The sequence below is a fragment of the Triticum aestivum genome, chromosome 1B, assembly GCF_018294505.1.
Source record: "Triticum aestivum cultivar Chinese Spring chromosome 1B, IWGSC CS RefSeq v2.1, whole genome shotgun sequence".
NCBI lineage: Eukaryota > Viridiplantae > Streptophyta > Magnoliopsida > Poales > Poaceae > Triticum > Triticum aestivum.
In genome coordinates this window covers 573,494,826-573,507,411 of record NC_057795.1, presented here as the reverse complement: position 1 = coordinate 573,507,411, position 12,586 = coordinate 573,494,826, and the positions used below count along the sequence as shown (strand labels likewise).

General features: G+C 46.1%; 1 pseudogene; it reads right to left on the bottom strand.

Annotated features, from left to right (window-relative positions):
• Window positions 1-7,864: 7,864 nt before the first annotated feature.
• On the bottom strand, window positions 7,865-12,338 carry LOC123079969 (uncharacterized; annotated as a pseudogene).
• Window positions 12,339-12,586: the final 248 nt, after the last annotated feature.

The following is a 12,586-nucleotide window of genomic DNA, read 5'->3' as shown; positions in this document are numbered from 1 at the left end:
GGACGACGACGCGACGTGTGTGGACGGGCGGTTGCGTGCCGTCTAAGCGTCGGTCAAGGGTGGTTCCCGACGCGGTGGCCGGCCCGATGCGCCATTAATGCCGGCGTTACGCCGGGGCGTCGGTCACCTACCGGACGGCCTCCCCCACCCACCGACGCCTGCTTTTATAACACCGCCTCGTCGCCCGTCTGCCTCCCCCACTCCACTCGACGCGCCTCGACCCGCTCACACCCACCCACCGACGCGCTTCCACCGCCGACGAGCTCCCATTCCCGGCGGCCTCCATGGCGTCCGACGGCGGCGGCGGCGGCAACTCATGGCCGACGAGCCTGGACACGCCGGAGACTGACGAGCTCATCTGTCTCGGGCTGATGGTGCCGTCGGGCTGCCGTCTGCCTCGCGTGTTCCACATCACCGCCGACAGGTACCCGACGAGGGGGCCCGGCGCGACGCCGGCCGAGCTCCGCCAGCATGAGGGCGGCCGGTGGAACATCGTCGGCCGCACGAGGTTTTGGAAGGGCAAGGACTTCTGGGTCGTCGTCACGCAGGCTCGTCGGGAGATGCGGACCGGCGGCTCGTCGTCGGGCCCGGGCGGCTCGTCGTCTATCGCGCGCGGCTCGTCGTCTGCCCCGCGCCGGCCCCACCGTCCCCCTCCGGCGGCCGCGCCGTCTCCGAGCTCGTCCCGCCGTCCGGTTCCCGCCATCGCCGGGCCCGCCTCCCCTCCCGTCGTCGAAATCCCGCCGGAGCAATTCGCACTGCGCGAGGACGGCGACCCCGACGACTGCCCCGGCTACCTCATCGCACTGCGGGCGTCGCAGGCAAAGCGGCGGCCACGGAGGCGAGAGAGGCTGCCGAGCTGCAGGCCGCACTCGACGCGGCGGCGGCTATGGCGGCGGCGGTAGAGGCAGCCGAGCTATAGGCCGCACTCGACGCGGCGGCGGCCATCGAAGCGGCGCAGCCGCAGATTGCTCAGGAGCAGGGCGATGATGGATACTGGGAGGACGGCAGCACGAGCAGCGACGACGTCGACGGTGATGACGACGGTGATGTCGGTGCGGGGGAGATCGTGGACCTCGCCGACTCCGACGACGACGAGTAGATTAGGATTAATTAGTTATGTTTAATTAAGTCATGTTTAATTAAGTTTTTATGTTGTAATGTTTAATTAAGACATGTTTAATTAAGTTTAATTAAGTCATGTTTAATTAAATTTCTTTAATACAATGCTTGCTCAGCCCAACATAGGAATAAACGACCCTAAAAAAAACATAGGAATAAACGAAAACTAAAAGCATGTTCGTGTTATTGCCCACAGAAATAAAATGATGTAAGAAAACAACTTATATTTTGTTGTTTTTGACGTTTCAAAAATGTTCATACGCTGTAAAAAAGTGTGTGATATTTAAAAAAATTAAACATTCTAAAAAGTATTTGTGTAATTAAAAAAACTACGCAGGTAATAGAAATTTATGCACATTATCAATGGGAGAGTGGAAATCATTCTGTTTGAGCGATCATTTTCTTTCCAATGTAAAATTATTCAAAATTTTAAATTCTTTTGGACAAATCAGTTCATTTATCTATATTTTCAACTTTAAAATTAATCAAATTCGAAAAAAACGCACTAATTTGCCTGAAAGAAAATCACCTACATTTATTCTGCACTATATCTTCTTTTATCTAGATTTTTAAATATGTTATTATTCGAATTCAAAAAAGATAGTTCATTTGTACGAAAAATTTACGTACCAGCATTCGGAACTATATTTACCTTTATCTAGATGTAAAAACATAAAATTATTTGAATTCGAACACAATTTCCGTCTATTTGTCCAAAAAAAAGCGTGCATTCATTCTGCACTAGATTTTTAAGTTCAAATTATTCGAATTTAAACAAAATTTTAGTTGATTTGTCTAAAACCATAATGTACATTCATTCTGCACTATATTCCTTGTATGTAGATTTTTGAAATTTAATATTATGCGAATTCAAATAAAAGTTTAGTGATTTGTCCGAAAAGTTTATGTACAAAATGCCCTAAATTATTTTGTTACATAGATAAAAAAAAGAAGAATACAGAAGATAAATTGTGTATATCTGTTTAATTGCACATGCGGTGAGCTAGGCAGGAGGTCATAGGTTTGAACATGCGATTAAAAATTTTGGGCATGTTTGTAAGTTACAGAAAGAAAGGTGTTCGGTCCACACCCGACCATACCGAAACCACCGGGTTGCACAGCAAGTGTAAATGCGGTTTGCCGGAATGCACCCAAGTTTTGGCAGCGTGTGTGGGGACCCGCCCGGGGACCACACGCCAGAGATGAACGAAATCGGAGTACGAACGCACGTTGCGTCACGTGCAGGCAGTGGTTTGGGGGTTTTCGGTGCGAAAAATCATAGAAAATCCGTACAACGTCGGAACGCGACAAATTTTGGCGTGCGTGGCCTGCATGGTCACTGTGGCCCGTGGAAAAAAATGATCAACTTTGGCGGATGCGACGGAGAGACGTACGACCGAGGGTCCCCTCCGCCCATACCGAAACCACCGGGTTGCACAGCAAGTGCCAGTGCGGTTTGCCAGAATGCACCCAAGTTTTGGCATCGCGTGTGGGGACCCGCCCGGGGACCGCACACCAGAGATGAATGAAATCGGAGTACGAACGCACGTTGCGTCACGTGCGGGCAGTGTTTTAGGGGTTTTCGGTATGAAAAATCATAAAAAATCCATACAGCGTCGGAACGCGACAAATTTTGGCGTGCGTGACCTGCATGGTTACTGGCCCGTGGAAAAAAATGATCGACTTTGACGGATTTGACGGAGAGACGTACGACCGAGGGTCCCCTCCGCCCATAACGAAACCACCGGGTTGCACAGCAAGTGCCAGTGCGGTTTGCCGGAATGCACCCAAGTTTTGGCAGCGCGTGTGGGACCCGCCCGGGGACCGCACACCAGAGATGAACAAAATCGGAGTACGAACGCACGTTGCGTCATGTGCGGGCAGTGTTTTAGGGGTTTTCGGTGCGAAAAATCATAGAAATTCCGTACAGCGTCGGAACGCGACAAATTTTGGCGTGCGTGGCCCGCATGGTCACTGTGGCCCATGGATAAAAAATGATCGACTTTGGCGGATGCGACGGAGAGACGTACGACCGAGGGTCCCCTCCGCCCATACCGAAACCACCGGGTTGCATAGCAAGTGCCAGTGCGGTTTGCCGGAATGCACCCAAGTTTTGGCAGCGCGTGTGGGGACCCGCCCGGGGACCGCACGCCAGAGATGAACGAAATCGGAGTACGAACGCACGTTGCGTCACGTGCGGGTAGTGTTTTAGGGGTTTTCGGTGCGAAAAATCATAGAAAATCCGTACAGCGTCGGAACGCGACAAATTTTGGCGTGCGTGGCCCGCATGGTCACTGTGGCCCATGGAAAAAATGATCGACTTTGGCGGATGCGACGGAGAGATGTACGACCGAGGGTCCCCTCCGCCCATACCGAAACCACCGGGTTGCACAACAAGTGCCAGTGCGGTTTGCCGGAATGCACCCAAGTTTTGGCAGCGCGTGTGGGGACCCGCCCGGGGACCGCACGCCAGAGATGAACGAAATCGGAGTACGAACGCACGTTGCGTCACGTGCAGGCAGTGTTTTAGGGGTTTTCAGTGCGAAAAATTATAGAAAATCCGTACAGCGTCGGAACGCGACAAATTTTGGCGTGCGTGGCCTGCATGGTCACTGTGGCCCGTGGAAAAAATGATCAACTTTGGCGGATGCGACGGAGAGACGTACGACGGAGGGTCCCCTCCACCCATACCGAAACCACCGGGTTGCACAGCAAGTGCCAGTGCGGTTTGCCGGAATGCACCCAAGTTTTGGCAGCGCGTGTGGGGACCCGCCCGGGGACCGCACGCCAGAGACGTACGACCGATGGTCCCCTCCGCCCATACCGAAAATAATGATACAAACATGTTTGTTTTTCGTGCAAAGTTTAAAAAAATACAACAAATGACAAAATTTTACAAATAAATATATATATATTTAATATTGCGATGTGACTTTACCTAACTGCCGGGGTGGGACTAAACTAGCCAACTTGTCATCGCCCAGACTGGAATAGTAGACGGGTCGTCGCCCACTTAATAATTGCCGCGGGCCCGACGTAGCAAAATATCTGCCAGAGCCGTCGCTATCTGAGGGAATATTCCCGACAAACGCGCACGTCGCCCAATCACGTCGCGCATGCAGTTTTTTGCATCGTACGTGCCGACGACGCGCCTGATCTGATCCCCGTCGCCCGCCGCCGCCCACACTGTCGTTTCCCGCCCGACAGCGTCGCGCCGCCGTCAACGCCCGTCTTCGCCCCGCACTAGTCGACGTCACCACCCGCCGTCAGCGCCGGTCGTCAACGCCCGTCGTCACCCCGCACTAGTCGACGTCACCACCCGCCGTCAGCGGCGGTCGTCAACGCCCCGCCGTCAGCCGCTGTGATCGCCGTCGCCCGCTCTAGTAGCCGTCGGGCAGGTATTTCTTTTAATATTTTCAACAGCATATATCACATTAGCTGCATGCAACGTCACATAGATATTATTATATGCAGTATGGACATCGATGGTGTGATTGCATGTTCCGTAGAAAAGTGGGTTAGTCTTGTTAATAAGTTAACACCAAGTCAGTGATTTACGTTTTACGAAACGGAGATGGAGGGCATGTTACGAATACCTTTGGTCAAGATGCGTGATAATTTGCTTGTGCTTATGATTCAAGGTTACAATCCTAGTAGTAAAAAATTCATGGTGCAAGAGGCAGCCGGAAAAAAAGGGTTGATTTCACTGGGGCCTGATAATGTGTTCGCTATATTTGGTTTGAAGAATGAAGGAGTTGACGTTTCTATTTTTTGAGTATGGACCAAGGAAAAGCAGTTAAAAAAATTCCAACTAGTTTTGTTAACAAGAAGAATGCTAAAATATTGATTGATGATCTTATTGAGAAGATTGTGAGAAATAAAAACACGGACGATGAATTTGTTTGGATGGTGTTTCTCATCCTGTTAGGGACTATAATTGCACCAGTGTCTGATGAGTACATTCCAAAGAATTATTATGCACTAGTGCAAGATGTCAGGCAGATAAAAAAGTTCAACTGGAACGCATTCACTTTGCGGTTTTGTTTGTCGGAGATTGGTATGGTCTTGCAACCCGGTCGTGTTAGGGAATGGCCAGGTGGCAACCTTGCACTTCTGCATGTATGATTTGTTTTTGAAATTGAATAGTTCTTTTATGTAATAATACTGTAACACATGCTAAATGGTTGTTTGTTTGTTTTGCAGTATCTATATTGGGAGAAGGTGCAGCCAAGCACCGATCCACAGTATGATCCTTTAACGCTGTTGAGCCACTTGATGAGGAATTGGACAGAAGCGGCAGCGGAGAAAAGAGACAAGTACGACTTTCAATATGGTCGTGGTGTTGGAATGGTAATACGTTAAATATATATATATTTCCATTTAAAGTCTGCAATTTATTATTAATTAAATATGACTGTATGATTCTTTATGTTGTAGATCGATGACACCATTACTGAAGAGTACCGCTTAAACAAAATTAGAATGGAACAGGCTGAAAAGAACAAGAAATCCAGTACGAGAAAGTCTAATATTACTGGAAGGAGAACAGGCGTTAGTACATCTAAGGCTTCAGCTACCCACAACCCTATGATGGATCGGATTTTGACTGAGCTGAAGCACATTCGTAAGGATATGCTTCGTATGCCGGAGCTATGCGCACAGGTACAAGTTTTCTGATTTTGCCGTTCACTATGTTTTTTGATGTGTCACATAACTAATTACAACTAATTTTTAATCACAGAGGGTCATAGAGAAATTGAAAAAAGCGATGTATTCTACAAAGCCGGTGATATTGAAAAAGAAGAAGAGAATGAGTATGGTGAAAATAGTGAAAGTAGAAACTATGATGGGAAACCTCGTAAAGAATTTGTATATAATCCTGACGTGGACAATTTCAAAACACCAGGAAAAAAGAATGTGCAAGAGGATGATGAAGATGATATTAATGATTCTGAAGAGAAGACACCTTATTATTGCAGACCAGAATATTGGGATAGTTTCAAGGGTGATAAAGTAGATCCTATCAAAGTTCTTGAGGTATCTGATGAGAAATCCATTACATCTTTAGGAAGAGATGAAATCGCATCACGTGGATCCGTAGATTGTATTGGAGAAGATGAGGTACAAAAGGAGAGTGTAGGGAAACGGAAGCGGATGCTATCAAACCTTGTAAAGTCTCATTATATTCCAGTTATACCTACAAAGCGTGCAAAACGTACAGCAAAAGCAAGTGAGTTTTATCATATTGTTTTCTAGCTAAACCTTGTACTTATCATTGACTTATTAACATATTACCGTCATGTATTGCAGAACTATTCGAGAAAGAAGTCTTTCAAGATGAATACGATGTGATTAAAGCTAGTGTTAAGTTTGTTCGTGCTTATGAGCGGTCAGCAAAACATAGAAAGAAGGAAATATTCAATGATGGCATGCGTGAAGGTCTCAGTGCAGAGAGGGCTTGTACAATTCTTGACCATCAATGGCTAACCGGTGATGTAAGTTATTGTTGTGCTTTATATTAGCTTTCAATGCAAATTGGAATTGTTATACATCATATAAATTATTTTCAGGTTATCAATGCTTATTCGTCGTATCTGTTGGGAGTTGTTGGTGACGATCGTCATATAACGCCGACCTATCTGGTCAATTGGTTACTTGAAATTAGACCGGGCACCGAGCCAGGGAGAAATGAGAACGAAGTTGTCGCGAAGAAGAATGGACCCGTGAATAGATGCACCGATGAGTATTTTAAAAAAGATAAGGTAAGTTCAACTGCCTTAATGTATGCATATATGGGATATAAATAATAAGAGGGTATGTGTTGATTGCATCATATTTTCGTTGTGATGCAGCTTTATATTCCTCTTAATAAGGGAAATACCCACTGGGTTTCAGTTGTCATGCATCGCCCGAAGGAAGAGTTTCAGGTTCTTGATTCTTTGATGCGACCTGAACTTGACAGTGAAATTAGAGAAAAAGTTGAGGAGCTGGTACGACATAAATTTACATGAGCATATTGAAACTATCATTTAGTAACTGACCTATGTTAAATTCTTTTCGTGCTATCATCTATATGAACAGAGAAAACAACTTGGATATGACATACGTGATGCGAATGCTAGCGGTGCTGTGAATTATCCCGATGTGTCTACCTGGCCTATCAAAACGTATAAGATGCCACAACAAGAAGATGGGTGAGTAAATACTTTCATATTGTTATAATATCTTACCTGAAATGCGAACTTATGAACCATTGTTTGTACGGACCAGCAATTCATGTGGAATATTTGTTCTTCGATGCTTTCAATATTGGAATGGTGAAAAATGGACAAGCCATTTTTCTCAGGTCTGATTTTATTTCAAATGCTTATATTGAATTAAATTCATTATGTAATACTATTTAAATTCTACTAATATGAAGTTCTAACAGGGGTTAATTGATAAATCGAGGGACTTAATGATTGTGCGGCTTATTTTTTCGGAGGGAAATACGCTCAACGATGTGAAGGATAAAGTTACCCGACTTGCAAAGAAGAAATAAATGTGGCAAAAATTTTGTACTAGAAAATTTTGTAGGATCAAATAATGTTTACATTTATTTCGACTTTGATATTTTGTGACAAAGAAGACACTACTATTTTAAATATTTATTAAGGCGAGAATGACATTTGGATTATTATGTTGTCTTCAAGCCATTGTCTTTAAATTTGAAATCTTCATATTCATAGTTCTGTGGTCATCATATTTATTGTGCACTGTAATGCCTGTAGCCGTCGCGTGTAACACCCACGTTCTTATGTTTTATTTTGAAAGCACTGACGCCGTCGCTTATAACACCGACGCTCTTAGTTTTCTTTTGTAAAAAAATTGCCCGACAAGTGCGCCGGCCAGTCAGACGTCAGACAGGACCGACGACACTGTCCAACAGGGCAGCGTCGGACGACGGGTGGCATAGCAGTTTAATCGAAGACGTTCGACTGCAAGTGCACCGCCGGGTATATAAGCCGGTCGTCGGGCGCTCCGTCGGGCGAGGTGGGACTAAAAACTTGCTATCGTAGCCGTCGTGCCGGCAGCGACGCGCGTGACCGCGTGGGCCGGCCCAATAACACTGTTTACGCCCGCGGCATGAAGACGGCCCAAGTAGCAGGCGGCGGGACGACGGCCCAAGTTCCACGCGGGGCGACGGGAAATGTTTAGTCCCACCTCGCCCGACGGAGGGTGCGACGACCGGCTTATATACCCGGCGGCACATGAGCTGTCGAACTAGTTGATTACTTCGTACTGCCGCCAACCGTCCGACGCTGCCGCTGTTGGATAGTGCCGCCGGCGCAATTGTCAGGCTTTTAAAAAAACGACGGGGTTCTAAGCGACGGCGACCGTACAGTGCTGAAAAATAACAGTAAACAGCGACGGCGACCGTACAGTGCTGAAAAATAACAGTAAACAACGACGGCACTAGTGTGCAAAAATGAAATAAACGACGATTAAACAACGACGGCAGTACTGTGCAAAATGAGCACATAAAAAAACAAAGTAAAAACTCCTTGTTGCATTACATAGTCTGTCATCAAAATAACTACTTATGTCGGTATCGTAGCAAATAGTCTGACATGGACAAAGTAAAATAAGTTCATATTTCAACAATTATTAAAGATCACATATATAGAACATTAAAAACTGTCTCCAATGAAAGGGTGAAGCAATCTTCCATAGCAATCCATAATAAAACTGTCTTCAATCAAAGGGTGAAGCAATCTTCCATACTCCACAATTCAAACAAAGTTCCTACATAACAGTAAGATATGTGTTAATTCACAATAAACAAATAAATTTCGTTTGAACAATAAGATTTTCAATAACATAAGAAAATCATACTTAGGATTTTGAGGGCACATGGACTTATAATGATCCGGAAGACCGCACTGTCCACATTGACGTGTGCTTTTCTCATCAAAAGCTTTAGGTCGCCCATTTTTAGTGACATCAGGACCATCCTTACCGCGGCCTTTAACATTCTGTTTTGGTGCGCCTCTGGTGTTAACTTTAGCGGGATCACGAACAAGACCATGATCTTGATTAGGCTCAAATGCATCGTCGTTCACAAACTGTACCTCCGCACCAGGCTCATCCTCCTCAGTGTAATCATTATCTATTATGTCCCTCAGAGCCGCCTTCAACTTGTCGAATAAAAATGGTTTATGGCATGCTTTATGAGTTGCTTTAGCAGATAAGATAGTCAACTCACTGTACCTAGCTCTGTCACCTGCACCTGCCCATCCCCACGCAAACAGATCGCTAGTGCGCTTCACGGGAAGTCCACCCCTTGCAACTTGGCTCAACCTCCGCAGCACTAAACACTTAGGTATCTCACGTAAGCGTAGCTGAATCAGAACATGAAGAATATGTTTGCAAGGAAGTCCTTTGCGATACATGCTTCTGCAACTGCACCTCACAATTTCTTCGGAGTTACCTGGGGTGTACTCCACAGTGAATCTGATATCCATATTTTCCTTCCATGTTAGTATGAATCTGTGAGTGTCTGCTCCTCTCAGTCTCTCAAGGACCTCAAGCTCCCGTTCCTTCTTCATATCTTCCTGCAAGATATAAAAGTTTGCCGCAGTGAACTCACGGGCAGCTGATTTCTCAATATCTTTACACTCGTCCAATACTGGTACTGGAACTGTCTGTGAGTTTGTGTAATCGTCATGCGCCTCGTTCTCACGAAGACGAACTATGCAGTTCTCATAGTGCACAATCATATCAACAATAGTCATACCGGAGTCTAGATGCAAGTGACGGCATGAATTCAGACTCTCACTTTGCTGGTTACTTCGCATACCTAAGAAAAACCCACCTGACAGATATGATGCAGCCCAAAGCCTTTTCTTCTTGTACATCCTACGTAACCATGTCTTTGTTTTCTCTGACTGCCATTTGGCGCAAAACGCTGCCCATCTCTCCTCAAATACCTTCTTTGAAGTGGCATAATAAAGTAGAGACCTGAACTCCTTTAGAGACTTATGATGAAGGTGTTTATGCATGTTCTTCTCAATATGCCACGAGCAAAGACGATGCCAAACCTCCGAAAGTACCTTTCTTATGGCCTTAATCATATCTGCATCTCCATCAGTAATTACTGACCTGGGCCTCTTTTGACAATGAGCCCTCAAAAATGTCTGAAGCAGCCAGACATATGTATCTTCCGTCTCATCAGACACAAGAGCACAACCGAATACCGTGGTGCAACGGTGGTTGTTGAGACCGACAAAAGGTATAAATGGCATGCCATACCTATTCATCCTGTATGTGTTGTCGAAGACTGTCACATCACCGTAGTCAACATAGTCTCGACGTGATTGAGAATCACACCAGAATATGTTTTTCAGCCTTCCTTCATCATCGACGGTGTGCTCAAAGAAGAAATCTGGATCTCTCTCTTTTCTGGTCATCATGATCCCAATGGCAGTGTCTGCATCACCTTGTGCAAGCAACTTCATTTTTTCTCTATAACACATGTTATAAAGCTTCTTCCTCCCAAAACCAGCCTTTGCATATGACCCGTACCTACTAAAGAGTTGATCATAAATCATATGTTTCCTGATTCCAGCACCTGCCATGGTTAAGATCTCAGCTTTCTGATATTCTTTTATCTGATTATGAGACCAAAGGAACGTGACTTCATCCAGTCTAGCTAGAACGTGACTGTGATCATCATTGAAACTGCTGACATACCAAACGTCACGCTCTTTATCAAGTTTCAAAGTTATATGCGCATCGCAGAAGCAACGAGTCTCCCCTCTCAGTCTGCGGGTCCTGCCTTCCATTGTACAAAGTTTTGCCTGTCGTTTCCCAGCTCTCCCACACCGATACTTTCTCAAGCGCTTAGTTCCCTCAGGACCTTTCGAATATTTCAGTGAGTCCTTTATTACGCTGAAACCATGCTCGTAAGCATACTGGTTATAGAAAATGTAAGCCTCTCCTAGTGACTTGAACGTCTTCCTCATGACCTTCCAATGCATGTCAAATGATTCTTGCTGATATTCATCAAATCCAATGTCAAAATTAAACAGATCATCACCAACATGCTCATCATTCCCGCTTGTACCATCTACATCTCCCTATAAATTAATGCATTAAACCATTTATGTCAGTCAGTTATTATTTTAATATGTAATAATGTAGTGATGTAAGTTTCAAAACTTACTTTGTTGGAGTTGTCATCATGAAATGCATCAACGTGCGATTTGTCACTTTCATCGTCCACAATATTCCTCACAAAGTCCCCGTCCTCGTCCATCTGCGCGCATTGCAAAAAAAACATGTAAGCGCTAATATGGTTATTATGTCATTTCTTCTCTGATTTATTTATGACTAACCCGGAGTGCACTTTCGGCAAATGAATCATATATATCCATATCATCATCATCATCGCCATGTCGCTGCATGATGCAAAAAATTATGAAAATTTCCGTGCGGTCTACCATATTAATTGTTTTTATCAACCTTGATCACACTTACATTGCCACTATAAGATTCATCCAAACTCATGTAGTTCTCGTCAGCAGGTTCATCCATATTCAGTGACGAGGTTTTGTTGTCCTCGCCGTAATCATTGCCATCATAATCGCCCTCCTCCTCTAACTATACATAGTTAAAAAAATTGTACGATCAATCAAACACCGTGTAACATCATCCCTAAAACAATTATTTCATCAAGCACAATGATGTCTCTAACCAACCTCTTGCACGGCGGCCAGGATTTCAGCCGGATCCATTTGTTCCGATAACGAACGTGATGACGGCCTGACGTTGCTGGCCGGCGGAGGCAGGTGTCGACGGCGTGAGGACGATGGCTGGTCGTAGCAGGCGTACTGCGCGGAGGGAGGCGGCGAGTAGATCGCGGGTGGGCGGCCATCTGGGCGACGGGAATGGAACGCGGCGGCAGCGCCAACGGAGCCTGGGCACGCGCGTCGGCAGCGGTAACGGTGCCGGGGCACGCGCGGCGGCCTGTTTGGGCGGCGACCCGGGTGACGGCGACTTCGCGCAGACGGGGGCCGACGTGGAGACGACGTGGATGCGTTAGGGTTCAGGGTCGTGTCTTTTTTTTTTCCTCCAACAACTGTCGACGCCAACGTCGAGACGTGCGGGCGTACGACGGCGACGTACGTCGACAGGTGCAGGTACGCGGGCGGGCGTACGTACAGCGACGGGTGCGGCATACGCAGGCGGGCGTATGACGTCGCGCGCGGACGTATGGCGTCGGGTGCGGCATACGCGGGCGGGCGTATGACGTCGCGCGCGGACGTACGGCGTCGGGTGGGTATTTCTATACCTAATGTGAAATTACCATAGTATCCACTATACGATTTAGGGGGGGGGGGGTTGTATCGAAGCACTCCCCTATATATTTTAGCACTTGTTGTAAGTTGTAACTCAGTTTTCAACAGAGTTTTGTATACTTACTAAA